Here is a 19,637-nt window from a genome sequence, read left to right on the forward strand (position 1 = left end):
GAAATATGCAAGGCTTTTCATGGGCTGCCAGGCTGCTAAGCTAAACCATTTTGCAAAGCCTTTTAAGATGGACCTCAATCTTTAACCAATCACCGTTTTAACTTTGACAAGTTCAGGATCTATGAGATTGACTTGTCAAACATTCGATGGGTCATACCAGGTTTACCTAGACGGAGTGGCTTAGTTAAAGAGGCAGGATAATCCGGGGTATTAGGTGAATACACCTAGCTTCCAAGCCTGGCTTGATAGCTATTACCAGGGTGCAAGCTCGTTGTTCTTTGAGAAGCAAGGAGCCCCCAAGTAATATTTGAGCTATGCTCAGTGGTTACCTATGTTTGAGTTGTGCTTTATGCAACAGACTCTCTTTGGTTCCACATAATTTCCTTTTGGCTTTAAGCCTATCAAAAGGTGTAGCTATGGTATAAATACAACCAAGCCCCCTAGTGATTTCCCTCTTTGGTCTTAAGCCCATCAAGAGGTGTGGCTATGGTTCGGATACGACCAAGCCCCCTAGTGATTTCCTTCATATCTGTGTAGCTTTATAGGCCGGGTTAATAGAACTCCAGTTTGTAAGTAGAAGCCCCCATGGAACCACACATGATGTAAAAAAGAATAGAGACCCTGCTTTAGCTGAGGCTCCGGTTTATTATATAATATATACATTGTCATAAGTATGTACATAAGAAGAGCCTGTGGCTCAAGTACAGTAAGGCCGAAGAAGAGCTATGTTCTATGGCCGCTGGGTCTCCTCCTCCAATTTGCGTGAGTATTTATGCTCTTGAACATCGATAAGGTAGTATGATCCATTGTGCAAATTTTTGCTGATCACAGAAGGCCCTTCCCAAGGTGGGGATAACTTGTGCATATCAGTCTAATCCTGGATGAGCCAGAGCACCAGATCGCCCTCTTGAAAAGTTCTGGTCTTAACCCGGCGGCTGTGATAACGTCGGAGATCTTGTTGATAAATCGCCGAACGTGCTGCTGCTAAATCACGCTCCTCATCTAACAGGTCCAGTGAGTCCTGACGTGCTTTCTAATTCTCAGCTTCAAAGTAAGCCGCCACCCGGGGCGAGTCATGACGGATGTCACTAGGAAGAACCGCCTCTGCTCCATAAACCATGAAGAAAGGCATGTAACCCGTCGATCTGTTTGGTGTGGTGTTGATACTCCATAACACAGAAGGTAACTCCTCCACCCAACAACCCGCCATCCGCTTTAAAGGAACCAGAAGCCAGGGTTTAATGCCTCTCAAAATTTCTTGATTTGCCCTCTCTAATTGACCATTAGACTGGGGGTGAGCCACTGACGCTACATCAAGCCGGATGTGCTCACGTTGACAAGATTCCTCCATATCGCCCTTGGACAGATTAGTACCGTTATCAATTATAATGTTGTGTGGAAAACCAAACCGGAATATCACCTTTTTGATGAATTGAACCATCGTGGCTGTATCACACTTACTGACTGGCTCTGCCTCTACCCACTTGGTAAACTTATCAACCGCCACCAACATGTGAGTCTTTTTGTCCTTGGACCTCTTAAAAGGTCCAACCATATCTAGCCCCCAAGTTGCAAATGGCCAAGTGATTGGAATCATTCTCAACTCCTGAGCCGGAACATGAGCGCGGCGTGCAAATTTCTGACAACCGTCACACCTTTTTACTAAATCCTCACCTTCAGCATGAGCTGTCAACCAGTAGAAGCCGTGACGAAAAGCCTTAGCCACCAAGGATTTTGAACCGGCATGGTGACCACAATCTCCTTCATGAATTTCTCGCAAAATCTCACAACCCTCTTGAGGAGATACACAATGTTGAATTGCTCCTGTGAAGTTGTAATGATGCAGCTCCTCGTTGATAATGGTCATTGACTTCGATCACCGGATTATCTGCCGGGCGAAGGTATCATCATCTGGTAACTAGCCCCGGTTCATGTAAGCCAGGTACGGGACCGTCCAATCCAGTATAACATGCAAAGCTGCCACCAACTGGGCCTCCGGGTCAGGAATAGCCAACTCCTCCTCTGTAGGTATTTTGACCGACGAATTATGAAGTACGTCGAGGAAGACATTAGGTGGCAGCGGTTTACGCTGAGAGCCTAGTCGACTTAAAGCGTCCGCCGGTCTATATGGTCAACTTGATAACTTTGAAATGACCAGCCACTATGTCCACCTCCTGTCGATATGCAGCCATAGGTGGATCCTTAGAATCCCAAGTGCCAGATACCTGCTGAGCCACCAGGTCCGAGTCACCGAAGCACTTAACCCGGCTTAAGTTCATCTCCTTAGCCATCCGTAGACCGTGGAGTAAGGCCTCATACTCAGCTGCATTGTTAGTGCAAGGGAACATTAAACGGAGAACATAACAAAACTTGTCACCTCATGGGGAAGTTAATATGACTCCAGCCCCCGAGCCCTCCAATTGCCTGGACCCATCAAAGTGAATAGTCCAATAAGTGTTGTCTGGTTTTTCTTTTGGTGCCTGCAACTATATCCAATCATTGATCAAGTCCACAAGTGCTTGAGATTTGATCGCTGTGCGAGGTGTGTATTTGAGCCCGGGAGGACCAAGCTCAATAGCCCACTTGGCAATCCGGCCAGTCGCCTCTCTGTTTTGGATGATATCTCCCAGAGGGGCTGAACTAACCACTCTGATAGGATGACCATGAAAATAATGTTTGAGCTTCCGGCTTGCCATAAACACCCCATACACCAGCTTCTGCCAATGCGGATACCTCTGCTTCGATTCGATAAGCACCTCACTGATATAATAAACCGGCCGTTGAACCGAATACTCCTTTCCAGCCTCCTTTCCAATCCTCAAACGCTTTATCAGCCGCATCGCTCCAGACAAAGTCATCCGGTTTCTTTAGCATCTGATATAAAGGGATAGTGTTCTCCCCAAGACGATTGATAAACCGGCTCAAAGCCGCAATCCGGCCCGCAAGACGCTGAACGTCATTGATACATGCCAGTTTAGCCAGAGAGGTGATAGTTGTGATCTTCTATGGATTAGCCTCAATGCCCCTGTTAGACACCAGAAAACCCAAGAGCTTGCCTGCCGGAACACCAAAGACACATTTGTCTGGATTAAGCATCATCTTATAAACCCGGAGGTTGTCAAAAGTTTCTCTCAAGTCATCTAGCAATGTTTCCTCCTTCCTGGACTTTACCACAATATCATCCACATATGCATGAATATTGCGCCCAATCTGCTTATGAAGACAATTCTGAACACAACGCTGATAAGTCGCCTGGGCACTCTTGAGCCCAATGGGCATAGAGACATAGTAGAAGGCTCCCAAGGGAGTTATAAAAGTTGTCTTCTCCTAGTCCTTAACTGCCATTTTGATATGATGATAACCGGAATAAGCATCCAGAAAACACAAACGACCACAATCTGCCGTAGCATCAATAATCTGATCAATACAAGGGAGGGCAAAGGGATCAGCTGGACAAGCTTTGTTCAAGTCTGTGTAGTCCACACACATACGCCAAGTGCCATTTTTCTTAAGAACCAGCACCGGATTAGCCAGCCACTCCGGGTGAAAGACCTCCACAATAAACCCTGCGGCCAACAGCCGAGCTACCTCCTCACCAACAGCCTTACGCCTTTCTTCATTGAAGCGGCGGAGAAACTGCCTGACCGGTTTAAACTTAGGATCTATATTAAGTGTGTGCTCAGCGGGTTCCCTCGGTACACCTGGCATGTCAGAAGGCTTCCATGCAAAGATGTCCCGGTTCTCATGGATGAACTCGATGAGCGTGCTTTCCTATTTGGGATCCAGGTTAGCGCTGATGCTGAACTACTTGGATGAATCGCCAGGAACAAAATCAACCATCTTAGTGTCTGTAGCCGATTTAAACTTCAACGCCGGATCATGCTCCGTAGTTGGTTTTTTCAAAGAAGTCATGTATGCCGGATCAACCTTGTCTTTATAAAACTTCAGGTCCTCTATGGCACAAACCGACTCAGCATATGCCGCGTCACCCTCTTCACATTCCAAAGCAATCTTCCTGCTCCCATGTACTGTGATGGTCCCCTTATGACCCGGCATCTTAAGCTGTAGATACACATAGCACAGCCTCACAATGAACTTGGCATAAGCCGGTTGTCCGAACAGGGCATGATACGGACTTTTGATTTTCACCACCTCAAAAGTCAATGTTTCTGACCTTGAATCATGATCATCTCCAAAAGCCACCTCTGGGGCTATCTTGCCTATTGGATATGCCGATTTACCATGCACCACACCATGAAAAACGGTGTTCGACGGTTTAAGATTCTTATCTGTCAATCCCATATGGCGGAAGGTATCATAATAAAGGATATTGAAACTACTTCCCCCATGCATAAGCACCTTGGTGAACTTATACCCCCCAACTTGAGGTGCCACCACTAAGGCCAGATGACCTGGATTATCAACCCGGGGTGGGTGATCCTCTCGACTACATAAAATTGGTTGTTTAGACTAGCGCAAATACTGAGGCACTGCCGGTTCAACAGAGTTCACGGCCCTTTTGTGAAGCTTCTAATCACGCTTACACAAGATAGTAGTGAAGACATGATACTGCCCACTATTCAACTATTTTGGATTGCTCTGATAATCCGACTGCTGCTGCTACTGATTCCCCTGATGGTTATAACCTCCCTGATTGCCCTGATTACCTTGATTACCATGTCCGGTCTGATGGCTTTGGAATCCTGAACTGGAGCCGCCGCCTCCATAACCCAGCCCATGAAAACCGCCTCCTAAACCACCGGGCGGGCCATTGTCGTATTGGAACATATTGGAATTTTTGAACTCTCGCATGATGAAGTAATCCTTCCAAAGATGCGAAGCTGGCTTCTCCTTTGATCCATGCTTTGGAGAAGGTTGATTTAACAGGCGCTCTAGATTGGGGCCTGACCCTCCGCCCCACTGCGGCGGTTTTCCCTTACGACGCTGACCGTTATGCTGAGCATTGTTGTTAGCCACAAAGTCCAAACTATTGTCTGCCTTGCACTTACCATTATTCCCATGACCTGCCGGATTGTGCTGCTGCCCCTTGTTATTGCCATTCTTTTTCCCCTTCCCCGGTTTGTCATCCGCAGACTCAGGGTCTTTGGCACTATCTGAATCGATGTATTTCACCAAAGCATCCATAAGGGTTGACATGTCATTGAATTGATGCTTGAGCCTCCCTGACTTCAGTTTTAATGGCATGAACCGGTAATTGCCTTCCAACGTCAAAACCGCCGTATCCGCGATCCGACTAATGCAGGATAGCAGAGACTCGCTTCACCCAATGGGTTGTAGACTCCTCATCCTCTTGAACACAAGCGGCCAGGTACACAATCGACATAGGCTGCTTACAAGTATCTGTAAAATTCTGGATAAACCGGTGTTTTAACTCAGCCCATGACCCGACGGAGTTAGCCGGTAAGCTCTTTAACCAAGTACGAGTTGTCCCCTCCAACATCGTGGCGAAGTACTTAGCACACACCGCTTCATCCACATCCAGCATCTCCATCGCCATATCATAACTCTCAACCCATGAATCAGGAGGTAAATCGGCAGTGTAATTGGGCAGCTTACGAGGGCCTTTAAAATCCTTGGGCAGTCGTACGTTACGCAAAGCGGGGGTGAGACACGACACACCTAAAGAACTGAAGACCACGCCTGGCTCCACTGAAGCAGTAGGACGAACCGGAGTAAGCTGTCGAGCCACATGTTGTGCTGCTAACTCGGCTTCTCGACGTGCACGACCATGATCCACCACATCTTGCGCATTAGCACCGCCACCTACCGGGTTATGCCCCTGGCGGCGAGTTACGGTGGCATGCACTGCTTGACATGGCCGGTTCATCCTCAACGTGCCTGTTGTAGCTCTGACTCGGATGGGGGTGGAATGAATCCTCTCGCGACTATGCGAATAAGCCTGCTGCTGGTTTAAAGCTGTTTGAAGGATCTCTCTGGCCCGTCGTGTCTCAGTCGCCACTGATTACTCGCCGTCAATTGGGAGGGCCGCCAATTGTTAGGCGGCGGCCACTATGTTATCCAACGGGTTGGAGTAATGCCCCGGGGGCGTCGGAATGTACTGTGGCATAATGTTGTTCTGACGAGGCGGGTTCATCGTGCGCGGCTGAATCGGGCTCCTGTTACTGGTGCCTCAGTCCGGTTTACCACCGGCTGGTTACTGGTTCCTGCTCCTGGCGTGTTGAAGAGATTTCTTGGCTCATAGCCCGGCAGGAGGTGCGACCGGTATCTCCTCCTCATGACATTGTCTGAGGCACTTTGATCCAGCCTAAGCCGGTAGGCCTGAGCTTCCAACTCGGCCCGTTCTGTAGCCATCCTGGCGTTCTCTGCTGCCAGGTCCGCTTTAGCCTGAGTTATTTGATCTTTCACCTTTGCAATCTCTGCATTGTGCTGATCTCGGGTTGCCATATCCACTTCTGCTGCCAGCAATGTTGCTAAGGCGTCGAACAAATCAGACAGAACCTAAGCCGCAGGCGGCGCAGAGCCCCCTGCTCCTGCTGGCGTTGCTGTTGCTGAACCGGAGAAAATTGCCGTGGCGGTAGGAGAGTGTTGCGCTGGTTGTGTACCGACCATGAAGACCGCGACCCAGCTTGGCAGATCGAGGGGGTCCGGAATACGGTTGCCATCGGAACCTCCACTAATCCGGCTGTCCTGCAGCTGACACAGCGACTCGGTCTCTCCAGTTGAAGACTCGTCATCAGAATAGACAACGGTTTCTCCATCAGATGGCGATCCGCCCTCATATTCCGCTCCATGGATGACACCTACGAAAACATGCCTTGCTGCGGGCTAAACCTGGGCAGGGCTTGCACGCTGAGCTGTCTCGATGATGTCGGTGCAGGTGTCCGGCTCAGTGCCCGGTTCGCCGATCTTGCCGATGATGACGTGAATCCCGCCAAAGGGGACCCGGTACCCGTATTCAATTGAACCGGCCTCGGGACCCCATCCTGCATCGTCGATGTAGAGCTTGTCGTGATGACTCTTGGTCATCCGGCCCACAGCGTATCCCTTGAGTCCTTCGAAGCTGCCCTTCAGACCTCGAAACTATCGTGCGATAGCCCCACGGTGGGCGCCAACTGTCGTGGTTTTGTCACGGCAGATGTCCTCGTGAAAGGACTTAGTCGTGGAGCCATCGCTATGGGTTAGCTTAAAGGGGTTAAACCGGACAAGGGACACGGGAGTTTTATACTAGTTCGGTCCCTTCGATGAAGGTAAAAGCCTACGTCTAATTGTGTTGGTATTGCTAGGGTTTCGATGACCAGGGAGCGAATCCGCTTTGCCTAGCTCTTGAGTTGTTGTGTGTTGTCTCTAAACCGCTGTTGGGTCATCCCTTTACATACACAGGTTGACGCTCGCCGTTTTACAGAGTCCTGAGGCCGGATCATAAACGTGTACGGCTCGGTCTCTAACCTTCCTATCTTACAATACAAGTTACATGAGAAAGTCAGTTTACATCTACAGGCCTTAACCCGCCTTTGGGCCTTGTGCCTTTGTAAAGCGCCACAATCCTTACGTCTTCATGGGCTTCTAATCTTCATAGAGTTAACCCGGCTACTCCTGGCCGGTTTACATCCAATAGTAATATCCCCAACAGCAACTGCATTTGCAGCGCCCTCCATGGCTAGTAGTTGAAGCCAAGGCCGAGCTGCCTCCAGGACGCCGACGTGCGCTGTACCCGATCCAGTTCAACCACGTCGTCCTGCGCCTCACCGCTGCCGCTCCAACTTCACCACCGTCCACCACACCGGAGCTATTCCCACTATGCCGTCCTTCATCGCCTCCAATATGCTTCCCCTCCACTGATAGACAGTCGCTGCAACACAGTCAACAATTTGTCCATGGGTTCTTCCAAGGCTCGACCCTCGTCCACAACATCATTTCCTCGGTAAAAAGAAGAAAATCGCAGCGAAATCAGGAGGACACGACACTGGCAGCCGGAACTGGTACTCCTCTTCCCTTATTTGTGCAAATCTTACGTGTTTGCTTGCATGGTATTCATCCCACATAAGACACTAGTTGAATGCGTCTTCCTGCACCTTCTTTCTGATACTAGATGTTCCTAGTAACTCGCAATGCACAAGGTTTCTCCTCATATACTATTTCACCTTAGCTAGAGGTCCGTCACCCCTAGATTTCAATTCATAGTTAGTTGATTCCTAATTAAAGGAAGCATTCCCCGGTGTAACAGATGCTAGTCCACCTATTACATTGGGGAAGCAGCGCCTCAATGTTTATCTTAGGGCTGTGTGGGGCCTAGGAGCTGCTGGCGCCCGATCTGGAGGTTGGTCGGGCTTAAAGAGATGATCGGGGGGGGCATTGCCAAGCACGATGGTGGTGTGAGCTCGAGGGCAGGGCGGGACGGCCGAGGCAGGAGACTGGGCCGGTGGTCTCTGGCTTCGAGAAGATCGTCAATAGTGACTGGCGGGAGGTAGACGAAGGCCATCTTCCCGTTCCTTGTAGATCGGACGGTTCAGAAAAAAAATTGACTAACCTATTTATTTTTCAGTTGACTGCTATTTTGATAGGACCACATGTGGTGCCGTGCTAGAGGAGTACTTGCATTTCCCAGCCATCCATGTGCTCATATGTTACAAAATCATACGGAGTAGAATCTAATTTTGTTTGCCAGGCATTGTTGTAGAGCTATAATATCTCTCCTGCCATTTATTTTTCAGCCACCTGCTATTTGCTACTTTTACAATGCACTAGTTCTGCACACACTTCACCCATACTCTCACTATTGTTTTTTTTATGCATGGGTATTTCAGCCTCTGCCAAACTGTTGATAGAAACATGAAAGAAAAGAGAGATGTCTCTCTAGCTTTGTACGCGGGTAGGCAAGACACGTTTCAGCACTTTAAAGGGTGCACTGTCAGTAGATGGAGACGATAAATGTAGATCTGGGTTTGATGATCTCGCTCGACATGAACCACTATCCCAGGTGCTTGCTTTAACTTTGCGGTGTCATATTCGGTTGCATGTTGCATATGGTGTCTAATTTGTATTTGAAAGGCCAAAGTCGGTCTTTATTAAGATAAGGAAAGATATTTTTTACATGAACCACCATCCCGGGAGAACCAAAAGCCAAATAGCTAGTCAGGGCACTGGCCGAGCTAGTGACAAGCGTAACACAGACATGCATCACCTCCAAGCCAACTAAAAAGCCGGTGGGGGTGAAGCAGCCCGCCTCCCACCAGGCTCTCAAGTCCTCGATGAGCATGCTCGCCACTCCAGCCGGGTGTCTAGCTTGTATTGCTTCAAATTTGGTTAAATTGCATCTGCTTAGCTTACACATTATACCTTTGAATATGACATGCCTTCCTGTTTTTGGTACATACTACTATATCTGTCTATTAACCATGTTATTACATCAAACTAATGTTCTTGTGTATCCTCATCATCACTTATGATGAGATAGTCAGGCCCGTTGATTATTGTGAGAAAATATCCTCTTTTAAAGAATGTAGATTCAACCTCCCCACATGATTCTCAAGAAGTAGTAAGGCTATATGAAGATAGTCAACGTAGCTCTATAGTTGATCACCGCATTTCCCCTACACCACCATCGCAGGTGCTTGCTCAAACTTGGCAGCGTGATATATGGTTGCATGTTGCATAGGGTGTCTAGATTGTAATTCTTCCATTTTGGTTAAATTGCATGTGCTATTTTGCTTAGTTTATACATTATACCTGTTAACGTGACATGCCTTCCTGTTCTTGGTACACAGTACATCTGTCTATTAAGCATGTCCTTACATAAAACTACTATTTTTTGTATCCCGCAACAATCAATTATGACGAGACACCTTTAGTACATGCAATGTGATATTGGTTGCATCTTTCATATTATTTATAGAATGCACTGCTTCTAATTTGTTGAAACGCCATTTATGATGGGACGCTTTTAACTTGGCTGAGTTATATTGGTTGTATCTTTCATGTGGTATCTAGCTTGCATTGCTTCTAATTTATTGAAATGGCTTCTTCTTAGTTTGGGTGGATAAAGGTGCTCCTTCCAACCAACTGAAATGGAGGGCCTCTACAGATTCTACTCCTCTATCCCCCAACAAGATTTGCAAGACAGCACATTCATAGACAGTTAACATAGCTGTGTTGATGATGAGCATGTCTCCCCTAATCCACCATCACAGGTGCTCCCTCTAACTTGGAACTGTTCCTGGTTGCATGTTATGTATGATGTCTAGCTTGTATTGCTTCTAGTTTTATTGAATTCCATCTGCTTACTTTACACATTATACTTGTGAATAAGACACGTGTTCCTGTTTCTAGAGCATACGATATATGTCTATCACACCATGTTCTTACATCAAAGTAGTATTGTTGTGTAACCTGCAACAATCACTTATCATAAGACACATTTAACTTGGGAGTGTGATATAGGTTACATCTCGCATTCTTAACTAGCTTGTACTACTCCTAATTTGTTGAAATGGCACTTATGATGAGACAATTTTAACTTGGTAGAGTGATATTCGTTGCATCTTTCATATGGTGTCTAGCTTTCATCGCTTCTAATTTGTTGAAATGCCTTCTGCTTAGTTTACACATCATAGCTGTGAATATGCAAAGTTGTCCTTTTTTATTATACACATTTAATCATCCTATCATGCAGTCGACTTACATTAAATTAGTGCTCCTACATCAATGAGTTCAAAAAAGTGAATTCTTATTCATTTTTCTTGTGGGTTTGACTTGGCAAGGCAATAAAATTAAGTAAGAGGAAGGAAAAAATTAAGACAGGGACTGATGGCGGTCTTCCGGCAAAACCGGCATCCCAGGTGCTTTCTCCAGCTTGGCAGTGTGATATTGTCTTGCATGTTGCATACAGTGGCTATCTTGTATTGCTTCTAATTTGTTGAAATGGCTTCTACATAGTTTACACAAATAGTTGTGAATATGCCATGCCGTCTTGTTTTTAGCACCTATTCCATCCTCGTATCATGTGTTTGCCTGACATCAAGATAGTGATTGTCATTATCATGCATGAATGAGTTCTGAAGAGTGAATTTTATTGTTTTTTCTTGTTGGTTTTACTGGACAATGCAAAATTAATAAAGCTGAAGGAAACTAGCAAGGCAGTGGATAAAGGTGCTCCTTCCAACCAACTGAAATGGAGGTCCTCTACAGATTCTACTCTGCCAACCCCAACAAGATTTGGAAGACAACACATGCATAGACACTCAACGTAGTTGTGTTGATGATCAGCATGTCTCCCCTAGTCCACCATCACATGTGCTCCCTCTAACATGGCACTGTTATATGTGGTTGCATATTATGTATGATGCCTAGCTTGTATTGCTTTTAATTTTGTTAAATTCCATCTCCTTACTTTACACATTATACTTGTGAATAAGACACATGTTCCTATTTGTAGAACATGCAATGTATGCCTATCACACCATGTTCTTACATCAAAGTACGACTGTTGTGTAACCTTCAACAATCACTTACCATAAGACACGTTTAACTTGGGAGTCTGATAGTTGCTTCTCACATTATTTTCTAGCTTGTACTACTAATTTGTTGAAATGGCACTAATGACGAGACAATTTTAACTTTGTAGAGTGATATCCGTTGCATCTTACATATGGTGTCTAGCTTTCATTGCTTCGAATTTGTTGAAATGCCTTCTGCTTTGTTTACACATCATAGCTATGAATGTGCAATGATGTGAATATGCAATGGCACTAATGATGAGAGACCCTTAACTTGGTAGTGTGATGTTGTTTGCATCTTTCATATGATTTATTTCATGTACTACTTCACATTTGTTTAAATGCTAGTGATGGCGAGACACTGTTAACTTGGCAGAGCGATATTTGTATCATCTTTCATATGGTGTCTAGCTTCCATTGCATTTCTTCTAATTTATTGAAATGCCTTCTTCTTAGTTTACAAAATCATAGTTCTGATTATCTCATGTCGTCCTTGTTTTCGTACATATCACATCCTCCTATCATGCGTTTGTCTAACATCATAGTTCAGTTCGTCTGTATCACGCACCAATTTGTTTTGAATAACTAAATCTTTATTCCATTTTCTTGTCGGCTTGACTTGACATGGCAAAGAGAAAGAGGAAGGAACACATAATGGTAGGGGATGGCGTTACTTAGGACACACATAAATGGAAGCAGAAGAATTATGTAGATTCTGCTGGTACTGATGGTGCAATAGAAGGTCGTAGTCCTCTGAAAAATTGTACAAACATGGTGTCCCCTGCTACACCAGCTGCAAAACAATCCAAACACAAACGAATAGCTGCCACCAAACAAGCAACGACAGCCCTAGTTGTTGCAGCTCGTTCGGTACCTGTACTGGCGGCAAGCTCCCAAGCTCCGTTGCCACCTGACAGTACTTCTGAGGCACTCTTGACACAAGAGGAGTTGGCAACATCAGATGAATCCTGTGAGCTTCAACAGTAAGAAGGTAGTTGCTCGAGTCAAGTTACAGTTACATGCTTCTTTATATGTAGTCTCACAGTTTGATGTACACTAACACTTCCCATGTTCGTTGTTGTACTAGCACCTAGGCGCAAGAGGAAACATACATCAAGGATAATGCTCGACATGATAACTGAATCTATAGGAGGAAGAATGGAGATATGTTTTGAGGCAGGTTTAAAACAGCCACGAGATGCTATAGAGTCAGCCAAGTTAGTATTAGAGGCAGCCGTTGCCGTTAGGTGTCATGCACGTATCCTCCCGACATGGATTCAGTACAGGAATGACAAAGACGAAACCCAGTTTAACACCTTCCTCGACTATTTATCTTATGTATGGTTATGTATGAAAATTAGTAATATCATCTTGCTTTGTCCCGCACTTTCGAGGTTGCTAGTAATGAGACTCCAATAATTTTCAACAGATGATGTTCAAGTTGGATAGCCAAGATGATGCAATCAGACAAGGATGAACCCATGTTTTCAAGTCTGCTCTACAACATTATCGATATAACTTGAGGAAAACTCACTTTGAAGGCAAGGCTACGGTGAACTTGCCCAAACAACTCCAGTGGAAAACATATCGGATAAAGACTTGAGAAGCCTTGTTAAACACCGGTCTGATCCAAAGTATCAAGTACGCTATATATATGTGATCAGATCACATGTTGAACTCTTATTTATGCATGTGCCTCACAAATCTATCTTCTTGTAGGTTAACTATCAAAGAACAAGGTCAACCATATGAAAGTGAAATTCCAATAGATGACATGATCTCGTAGCTATATTGCACACTGCGAGGCTCTTGTAAGTACCTGTTGTTTCACTGTTTTTGCTGTGCCATATTATCAAATCTACATTGACTTGTTACAATTGTAGAGGAAAGCCCACAAGGACCAAAAAATACCTGAACCAAATGCTGTGGAAATCTTCAAGGACTTTCACACCAGCAAGATGAAGGGCAAGTCTACAAAAGCCAAATCCGCTGTTGTAAGTCCTTAATCCTCATGCCTTTTAACTACTACTTACTCTGACTTGTGCATTGAACTGCATAGTTTGTAGCCAATGTCTCTTACTCTTTTCAATTTTATACACAACTATATTAGCGTATCATTGCACCTTACAAGGTTTAAAAGAGAGGAGTGATGATTCTTTGATCTTGATCTGTAATCTAGTTCCGTGCTGGACTTGCCCACACAACGTACAATTGCCTGTTTCTCTGTTCTCAGTTGTTTTGTGATATGAATGATGTCATACTATGCTTACAATTTTATAAACTTTGTCTCTTTCTCCTTAGCTGACAATACAATGTGAAGAAATAGACAATGCATTAGCCATGGTACATGGCCATATGTTTGGAACCTGGTTTTATTATGTACTTTTTAGTAAAATACAACTAATATTTTACATGGGTTCACTAGAATAAGTTCTTTATATAGACCAAAGCTATTCTGTTTGGTTTTGCTGTCTCCTTAATATCTTGTATTCTAGTACTACTAATGTAGAAACTCAACTTTCAACATGCTATGGAACAAATGGTGGAACCACCACCTTCTTAAGGTGACGGGGCAACTATAACTGCAATGTCACCTCTTGCTCTAGTGAGTCAGTACCTAACCACTAACAGTGCCAAAATCACATTCCTACGTAATACTGGGTTGGTTGTTAAGGCAATCTCATCCAAACTGCCTCATGATCAAGATATGCAAGCTCAAAACAATGGTATATCTGCGCTCCAGACACAAGTCCAATCCCCAAAAGAGACCCTTTGTGAAACAAGGACAACCATTGTTCGATGTCGTCAAGATATGCATGGTTTTGAAACTAGACTATCAGACATTTTCTATGTTGTTCAGGAGCCTAGGAGAATTGAAGGCGAAGGTTATGGTGCTCCATCGGACAGTACGACATGAAAACTTAACATTCAGGTGAAATGAACTGAGCTTCTAAACTTCTGGTGATGCATTTATCTGCCGGACTGTTAACTTTTATGCCAGCCTTCCTTCTGTTTTATGATTGTAATTTGTTTTGTTGCGATAACTTTTTTTTCTTAAGGTGCAGCGACCTGCCGAAGAAAACAACAAGCCATTTTTGTGTAGTGTAGGGTGTTCCCTATATTTGCATTGGTGGCGAACTTTGATGCCCAGTGGATGTAATCTATGCAATCGCCTTAATAGCCTAGCGTTAGTTTCTGGCTTATCTATTTCCCTAGTCTTCTTTTCCCTTGGTTTGCTAGTGGCTGCAACAACCATGGGCCAAGTACGGATTGTGCTAACCTTCAGCCTGCTACGGGCCATAGGATAAATGGGACTCCTATGGGCCGTCGGATAAATGGGCCTCCTACGGCCCATAGAATCAATGGGCCTCCTATGGGGTATCGGATAAATGGCCATTGTGGGTTGTAAATAGGCGTAATTGGTATTGGGACAACATGGTAATGGGCCGTTAATAGGCTAGAAGACAGCAAAGGCTTAATTCTGTCACTGGCATAACGGTTCGTTAATGGGCCAGAATACATGACGGGTTGGAAACGGTGCAACGTGTTAACAAACCACAAACGGGCCGACTCTAACCACAGGCTCAATTTGGCCCATTAGGAGAACATGCCAGTAACGGACGAGAAGTAATCGAGGGTCGGATAGGAGCCCCAGAATGTATGGGCCGACAGTAGGCCGAAAGCTAACACGGGCTGGAAACGGCCCATGGGAATCATGGGCCCTTAATGGGTATAAATAATTTTACTATTTATTACAGGCCTAAGTCACCGCAGGCCACTAAAGGGCCTAAAGATACGAAAGGCCCCATATAGGCTGAAAAACATCGTGGGCCATACATGGGCCGAAAGTGAAATGAGCCGGTATTATACTGGACGACCCACATGATGCTCTTGGGCTGAATTCGGGAACACCATAACGGGTCGTGAGTTACCGGGCCATAAAATGGGCTATATGCGAACAAACCATTAATAGGCTTTTCATGGGTTGGCCTGCTAGATTTTGACCTAGTCAAACGGGCCGGCCTTTGTAAACTAAATGGGCCATTGTTGGGCATGCCACATGTCGACATATAATGGGCGCCTCTCTGTCCCAATGATGAGTTGACACGTGGTTCCTATGGCCAATGATAATTTTACACATGGAAAATCCCCATTGGTCTGGGCTGTTAATGGGTCATCGGATGCAAACCGGAACCTGATAGCTTAACATCGACCCCTTATGGTTGAAGCCACGTGTCAGTTACCCTTGATGAAAACACTTCCATGACGCGATATTTATCATCATGGAAGTGGAAACTTCCGTGATGATAACTTTATTATTGTCGTGGAACACTTCCACAACAGGACGGGTATGACTATCTTGATTCTGTCATAAAATTGTCATGGATGTACATGCATGACAGAAAACGTAACCTATTGTAACAAACACGTATCATCACAGAAGTGTATTTTTCTGTAGTGAAAGACCAAGGCCGCGGAAGCACTAGAGAGGTCCTGCCGCTACGCGGCAGCCGCAACAGCAATGTGCTGGTGCACTGCGGAGCCCTCGAATGAGCTCTCACCGGCAGGCGAGGGATCTCACAAGAGAACTCGCCGCATCGGCTATCGTGACGAGCTAGCGGTGCTAAAGTCCTTGGCCAGCGACGACGACATTCTCGCTGGCCTAATTAAGTAGCAGGAGATGGTTGACGGCTTGGTGAAGCTGCTCGAGATTAGTGATGCCTCGGTTGAGAAGGCGACCCTCCTCGTCGTGCAACTCATGGTTGATAATGCAGAGCTCCTTAAGGAGCTCGGCAAGAAGGAGGAGGAGGCCGCCGGCTTGAAGAAGCTCCATGAGCAGAGAAGTGCCTCCGTGATGATGCTGAAAGTAGTCGTCGAGGAACTGATGGGAGACTCGAGGAAGATTCGCATCGAGTGCGAGATGGAGGTGGAGGAATCCATGGCTGCTGTCAAGCAAATTCATGGGGATTTGAAGAAGGAGCTGGAGAAACTCATCGCCCGGCGATCCATCAAGGAGTAGAGACAGTATAGACCCAGATCGTTGTTTGCGATTTCCTTTTTCTCTTGCCCCTATGTCTTTCGGGCGTTGCAGCATGTGGCATTTGAAATTATCCAGAATATGTAAGACAATTATTATCTGTGCCATTGTAAATTTGTCATCGTATTATCCATTGCCATTTTATTTTGTCGTTGTATTATCCGTTGCTGCATGTGCCATTTTAAATTATACGGAATACGAGTTGAAAGATAGCTAAAATCAAGTTCTCAATGAGGCACAGACAAATAAAATGCTAACATTGAGCGGGGCCATGGGGACACAACTAAACACCCTCCGTCTAGGTGCTTTCATTAACGGCATGTTAAATAGCTGCTCGACTACCCTAAATGGAGAAGTTGTGAGCGAAGAGGGTGGCTGGTGGATAGATGTCAAAGAGCTCACTTCTCGATGAGCAAGCATGGCGGACAGGTCGCACACGTCCCTTCGAGCCTGCGCGGTGGACATGTCACATGAGTCCCATCAAGCCTGCAAGGCGGATTGCTCGCACTTGTCACGTCGAGCCTGCACAGCAGACTTTTCGCACTCATCCTGTCTAATCAAACAGCTGCACACATGCCACCGACTATGGTTAAATTAATTTTGGCCCAAAATACAAAGAGGACCAATGAACCAGGACCGAGGTAGTACTCTCCAATAAAAAGTGGGGCGCGTGGCCAGCCTTAAATGGTTACAGGAACACACACACGGTTCAAATGATACAACCATTTGCGATAGTGACGTGTCAACTATTTGTTCCAAAAGGACTACTTTGGTTATTAATGTGTGTGCCTTGTCTCAAATTGGACCATTTTTTTACCACGACATATCTGTGCCATATCATGAAACCATCCCAACTTTCATGATTTTTGGGTGAGTTTTGATTTATGGGGATTTAAAAACCAAGACTCACAATGTTTCAGTATGACGAGATGTTTGTAATTCATTCCCATTCCTTCAATGAGACTTAAACATGCACCCAAGGATACGTGTATGATTTCAACCAATTTTGGCGCACTTGAGCATGTGCTTGTAGTTCAAATTTGAATTGTGGACATTATATGCCTAGAAAACTCAAGTAATATATCAAAAGGCCAAACAAACCCTGCATACTTTCAAATTTCAGAAAAAATATCCTGTTATTCTATGTTGCATGTAGAAAAAAATACAAGGCAAGAAGGGGCAGCGATTATCATTTCATCCACAAGGGGGCGCATTCCCTACCGGAACCGTGAGGCTTATTGCGAGAAGCTCTGGTTTGTAAGAGGCTTGTAATAAAGCTTGCCTCAAATTGGACAATTTTTTACCACCACATATATGTGCCATGTTGTGACACCATGCCAAGTTCATGATTTCCTGGTAAGTTTGGAATTTATCGGGATTAATAAAACGAGTTTCCCAATGTTTGAGGCCGAGCCAGGATGCTGAGACATTTGTAATTCATTCCCATTCTTTGCATGGGCCCTAAACATGCACCCAAGGACACATGTATGATTTTTCTAGCCATTTTGGTGCATTGGTGCAAGTATTTGTTGTTTAGATTTGAATTATGGACACTTAATTAATGTATAAAATGGCAAACGAACCCTGAATAATTTCAAATTTCATCTCGAATCTCATGTTGTTCCATGTTGCCCGTAGAAAAAAAGACAAGGTGAGAAGAGGCATCGATTATCATTCTGCCCACAAGGGGGACACGTTCCCCTATCGGAACCAAGAGGCTTCTTTAGAGAAGCTCTGGTTCGTAAGAGGCTTGTAATAAAGCTTGCCCCAAATTGGACAATTTTTTTACCACGACATATATGTGCCATGTCGTGACACCATGGCAAGTTTCATGATTTTTTGGTGAGCATTGGATTTATGAGAGGATTTAAAAACCAAGATTCACAATGTTTGAGGCCGAGCCAGGACACCGAGACGGTTGTAAATCATTCACATTGTTTGCATGGGACCTAAACATGCATCCAAGGACACATGTATGATTTTTGTATCCATTTTTGTTCACTATAGCATGTACTTGTAGTTCAAATTTGAATTATGCACATTAAAATAATGCTTGGAAAACTCCATTATAATGTATAAAAAGGCCAAATGAACCCTGAATATTTAAAGCAGTTCCGGTCAACCGTGTGGCACCTGTGGGTAAGAACTATGCGCACGCGTCGTGCTAGCTCGCGCTTCCTTCTTTACTAAGTTTTCCATATTAATGGCGTTATATATCCAAATGCGCTACCGCTTCCCACCACTACTCCCATCAGTTTCTCGCCTCTTCTACAATTGGTTTCCCGTTGCCAGTGTCAGTGCTCATAGAACACTAGGCGGCGACACATCGGCCAAGTAAACATTGCACACAGTTTCTAAAAGCACAAGCGTGTATGATAGTAGGGAGTAGGTCCCACACAGTGACCAACATGAAACGCCTTAAAGGCAAGGAGGCAACTCTTATCAGCAAGGGGCGGCATCCCAACCACTAGCCGAGTCGAATATAATGTGGAAGTTAAGCGTGCTAGGGCTGGAGGTGTCTAAGGATGGGTGACCCGGTGGGAAGTTGCATATCTCAAGCTTCATTTAAGCGCCAGAATACGGTTATTAGAGACATTTAACATCTAAATACGTGTCTGTAGTGACCTATTATGTCGATTATATAAACCTTGGGATCCTTGTTTTTGTAATTTTTAGAATGATACTTTTTTGACATTTCTTGTTCTAAAAAATTGGAGAATGATTGAGATCTCTAGACCCACAAAATCTACCCCTCTTCATTTAAGCACCATGATACGGTGATTACAGAATTTTAACATCTAAATATGTGCCTGTAGTGACCTGTCATGTCGATTATATAAACTTTGGGATCCTTGTTTTGGTAATTTGTAGAATGAAGTTTTTTTCGTTATTTATTGTTCTAAAAAATTGGAGAATGATCGAGATGTATAGGCCCACACAATCTATCCCTTTGACCCAACGTACGAGAATGGTTTGACCATGACATGTTCCTCGTCTAACCCTTTAACCCAACTTATGAGAATGGTTTGACCATGACAGGTTCATCGTCTAACCCTTTGACCCAAGGTACGAGAAGGGTTTGGCCATGACAGTTTCCTCTTGCTCCTTGTGCCATGTTAGACCAA

Source organism: Triticum urartu, chromosome 4, assembly GCF_003073215.2.
Source record: "Triticum urartu cultivar G1812 chromosome 4, Tu2.1, whole genome shotgun sequence".
Lineage (NCBI taxonomy): Eukaryota > Viridiplantae > Streptophyta > Magnoliopsida > Poales > Poaceae > Triticum > Triticum urartu.